This window comes from Microtus ochrogaster, chromosome 15 (assembly GCF_000317375.1).
Source record: "Microtus ochrogaster isolate Prairie Vole_2 chromosome 15, MicOch1.0, whole genome shotgun sequence".
Classification (NCBI taxonomy): domain Eukaryota; kingdom Metazoa; phylum Chordata; class Mammalia; order Rodentia; family Cricetidae; genus Microtus; species Microtus ochrogaster.
The window spans coordinates 33,229,402-33,234,436 of NC_022017.1; the positions used below are offsets into that span (position 1 = coordinate 33,229,402).

Sequence of the window (5,035 nt, forward strand, 5' to 3'; positions counted from 1 at the left end):
ACTACTGGCATGGAGGTTGTGAAAATAGAACATACCAGCAGATACATGTTCAGATGTCTAAGGTCATCATAATTACCCCATCAAACATTGGTTCTTCTCATGATTAAATCATATGACATTAAGTTTATTATGTATAATTAATTACACTTCATACAGCAAGATAAGAAAAAAGCAAAGAATTCACAGAATATCTACCAGTCAAATGTGAACATTGAAGAGCATGAAAAACTTATATTTGAGTTAGGTAGGCTTCTTTACCATGTAATGTATCTAGTGAACCAGTCTTAGGAAGTAGGAACCAGGTTTAAACAGGTATATTTGAATGAACAAAAACAGATTAAATTAATAAATGGATGATATATTTTGTTTTGTTTTAATCCACACTATTAAAACCCACAAACATATTAATTAATATTTTCAGTTCATCTAGGACCTCTGATTTCTGTGAGAGGTCTCTGAAGTTTAATGATAACTTCCCTGGTCCAAGGTCATCAACCAACAGTTGGAAAAGCTGATCCAGTTCAAATTCTCCTCATCCTTCCCCACAACTTCTCTGCTTGTGACTGTACGTTCGCAACCATAATGTAAGCGTAGAGATAAAAAGTCACAATGAAAGGTAAATTTATGCCTCAGTGTCCCAAAGGAAGAAAAGGTCAATCCACACCAAAATGCTGTACTTGAGTAACCCTGGAGCCTTTATAAAGATCCACAGCCACCTTCCTTTTTCCTATGCAAAGTACGTTCACAAAATGTGATCCACCAAACACATGCACTTTCTACCTCTCCCCAACATATGGTCAAAGAACTGTACCTTATAACTCATAGAGGAAGCATCACATTCAATGGCTTTCACGTCTGTATATTTTGTCCACAGGTTCACAGACCACGATTTCTCCCTAAGGAAGGAGATTAAAATCTGTTGTAAAAGGAGAGCAAAGCCTGATAACTAGCGGGAAAACTAACCACATTGACAGCTCTGACTCGTCGGTTTTTAATAAGCCTGAATTATGATTAAGTTATAATTATGACATAAAATATTATGCAAAGCTGTAAGGAACAAATGTGAGATGTGCTTATTGAATTAGACAGTATAAATAATGAGTACACATGATAAAAGAACACTTGTTTCTTGTTCCAGTAAAATATGCTCATCCTCTGCTATTATTTAAAATATTAGTATGCCATCCATCCAACCTAAGGACTTAAGTCTCTAAAAGAGATTTGCAAATAATTATATGAGAGTTGGTGTCAACATAACAAAGGGTATCAAAGCCATTGAGCTTGTAACTTTAGCGTAAATCTCAGTGTAACAAATTGGAATATGTTATGCTTTTCTTCTACTTTTTATCATAAATTCCCCCAAGTACAAAAATAAAGAAAACAACTACCCTTATAATTGTTTATCTTATTTATCAGCTAGGTAAGATATAGGGTCATTTAAGGGGGCAAAATATAGGTTTCAGTGGGGAAATTTCTAAAGACATTTAATTGAGATGGGAAGGCCCATCCTGAATGAGGTTGATACTATAGCATGGTCTGGATTGTAGAAATTAATAAAATAGAGCACCAGATTTCATCTCTCTCTTCCTGACTGCTGATACCCTGTGGTTAGCTGCCCTCAAGTCTTCCCCATTGGGATAGGCAATGAGTCAAAATAAACTCAGTTTCCCTTAAGATGTTTTCTTAGAGATTTTTGTCAGTGTAACTGGAAAATTAACTAATATAGTAGGTAACAAAGGTGTTTTGAGTTTTAGAAACAGCATGCACCTGATACATAGTCATGGAATATTAAACCACATTGAGTGGTTTGTAGTTCTATGTTTCAGTATTTCAATAACAAAACAAAATTACTTTATTAGTCAAGGATCATTACAAGAATAGAATTTATAGAAGAATATGCAGATTACATTTATTAGATTTATAATATAGGCTTTAATTAGGAATTTATTAGATTGACTTATAATACAGGAACTTCATAGTCCAACAGTGGTTGTCAAAATTTTGGGAAAGCTGAGACTCTTTGACTTTTGAGTCTAAGAGACTGGATGCTATAGCAGCCCCAGTCTGATGATAAGAGTCTATGGCATAGAGGAGGATACCTGGATTTTCTATGGTTTTTGGTTAATATTTGATGACTAAAGTAGCTGAGTTCTGATGGGAAAAGCAATAATTGGATAGACATAAACTTACCAACAAGCATCAAGGCAGGATAGCAAATAGCACTATGCTGCTGCTCACTGAAGGGGAGGGCTTTCTTCACTCTACTCAATATCTATCCTGGAAGTATGTTCACTGATCTCATCATAGATGTGTTTATTAATTTACCTACCTGCAATCAAGTTCATAATTATGGTTAGTCATCACAATTTCTGTTCCACTAAACTATAACCACTTGTTATATCAGCTCTGGTGATTGGTACTCCAACAATAACCTGACAGTTCCATTTTACATCGGAGAGACCCAGCTAAAGCACAAAGACGTTCAGGATGGGAAAGATCAAGGACCTTATTTGGGCAGTAGAAAAGTGAAATCCATTTCCAACTAAAAGTTTCTTGAAATCCTTTGCAGTAGGTGTCATTTTTTCAAAAAGAATGAGGTTTGATGAGTCTTTAAGAAGCTTAAAGCAAGGTAAAGTACTGAGCAGATAGCCCAGTCATCAAAATATTGGGAGAATGGATTCCACTTCTGTAAGAGTCTTTTCAATGTTTGAAGCAGTGACTGTATCCTTCTTCCTTAATAGACATAAGACTGTGGACCAGGTAAACTTTTCTTTTATATTACATTTATCAGTCCCTGTCTGCAACACTCTTGTATTATGGATGTTGTCACCTGCAGGTAATTTGAACAACAGACTCCAGTTATTCATATATTATATGGTACCCTTCACCTTATTCATTTGGGAATTCTTTTGCATGTGTGTGTACACACACATATGCATACATTGTGATGTTTGAACTGGGAACTGAGGAGGAAGAAGGAGGCAGATGAATTCAGATGCACAGTCAAGGTTTTTGCAGCGAGATCTTGAGTCAAAGATTTGGGAGCCGAATTGAGTATGTGACCAGGCTTGTGTAGAAAGAGGGAAAATGAAATGGTGGTAGTAGTGACTAACTCATGCAGATGTCCTAGGAGGAAGCAGGTGTATATTTGCTGTAATACTAAGTAACGTTTACTCCTTCCAAGGATTCTAAATGCAAGACATCTGCCTGAGTCCATTAAACAAACAAACAAACAAACAAAAAAATCAGAAGCTTCCATACAGTAGCCAACTAATCAAAGTTCCAAAATTTTAATACTGTTAAGAGGTTGTTTTCAGCAGCTGGTTCATTTGAGTGGTGGGAGACTGAGCTTACAGATCTGTTTATTCATGTTGATGCAGTTTTGCCGTCAGTCAAGAACTCATTGCAGTGGTGGTGCATGAGTGCCAGTAGTTGCCTTTGACCTGACCCTTACACACAATCAGTCTCCAGGTTTCAGTCTTCAGGTTTATCATCTGAAAATCCATATCCAGTAGTCAAAACATCAACTTGTGACCTGATGGGGTAGCTTTGAACTGTCAAAAGAACAGTTTGGGAAAATCTCCATCACAATGTCAGTGACTCACAATTTTTGTCAGAGTAAAAGTAATGGCATGACGTGTGATTGCAATCATTCCTACACTATCAAGACCATTGCCTGTAGAAGAATCAGATTTGCAGGCCGTGCAGATATCTAAAAATATAGTGGTTTTTCTAATCGAGACACAGTAGTGTTTTGTTTGTTTTTTTTTTTTAACTGTCTTTATAACATAGATGTGAAAGGTGCCAAGAAATCTACATTAGCAGAAAGGCAAGGAACGCTAAATTCAAGATGGCACCAGGATGGTCAGCAAAATTTGACCTTGATCCAACTTTAATAACAACTGTAATTTAATAAGAATGTTTTTTTCAGCTATGTACTAACCCTGTATCCATTGTTTTTCTAAAAAAGTTAAAAAAAATATGGAACCCCTCATGAATTTTCATGATCTCCTTATTCAGAGGGCATGCTAGTTTGTATTAGTCCAAACATAGTGCATGCATTAGTGAAGCCCAAGTCTTGCCTATTGTTTTTTTCTTGGCTTATTGCTTTATTTATCTGCAGTTCATTAGAATTTTAAGAAAGAAGATGCTTAATCTTAGGAAAATAGAAGTTGAAAATAAATATTCAGGCCATTCTTTCATAAAGATAGACAAGATGGATACACCTTTTGCATTTCATTGTAATATATTGTGCAACCTACCTCAGCTGAGGGGGGAGTCATGGGAAAATACATCATCCCAATTTGCTTGGCAGAAAAGAGAGTAAGTGATCACAGTAATTGGAGAAAAGGAGCAAATTCTGGAAGGTAATGAGAGAGTGAACGCACAATTTGTGAAGGTAAATATTTATCAATCTTGTTTTCTCTGAATATTCTCCCAGGCTCTGTGGATTACAAGTGAGCCGGGGATTATCCCCTGTCTTTGAGGAGCTTGCATTATGGAAGAAACCACAACAAAGTTTAATGTTGGCATAAAGTTGGCCATCCATTTACTTCCTCTAGAGTTTAGAGGTAGTTCATAATGAAATGTGGCTTGGGAACAGCTACTAAATTAACAACATATTTCTGTCTGGCTATAATGAAATTTGAACATTCAGAACATCTAAGTTTCCATGACATACCTTAGTTCAGAGGTTCCTTCCCGGGTCTTCGCCATTATTCCTCTGTGACATCTCCATTTGAACTTTTCTATGAAAGGCAGTCCACACTCACTGCATGATACTCCCTCCAAGGTCCTAACAGTAGCCTAACACCAACAAGTGCTGAAGAATATCTGTGGGGAAGACTGTTTTGAAATTCAGTCCTTCATATACAAGATGGCTGCGGTACACATGAATTCACAGCAGCAGCCATTCATGTACAAGACCTGTACAAGATCAAGCCAATTAAAGTTTGTAGCACAAAGCACAGAGGGCTACCAATGCCCCATGGATAGCTGAGATCTACTGGCAGTTCATGGATCCTAAGGGAGTAAG

The 5,035-nt window shown here is 36.7% G+C and overlaps 1 pseudogene; it reads right to left on the minus strand.

The window, feature by feature from the left end:
- The window catches only part of LOC101993718, a 122,414-nt pseudogene extending 117,698 nt beyond the window's left edge, over positions 1-4,716 (minus strand).
- Between the last annotated feature and the right edge of the window lie 319 nt (positions 4,717-5,035).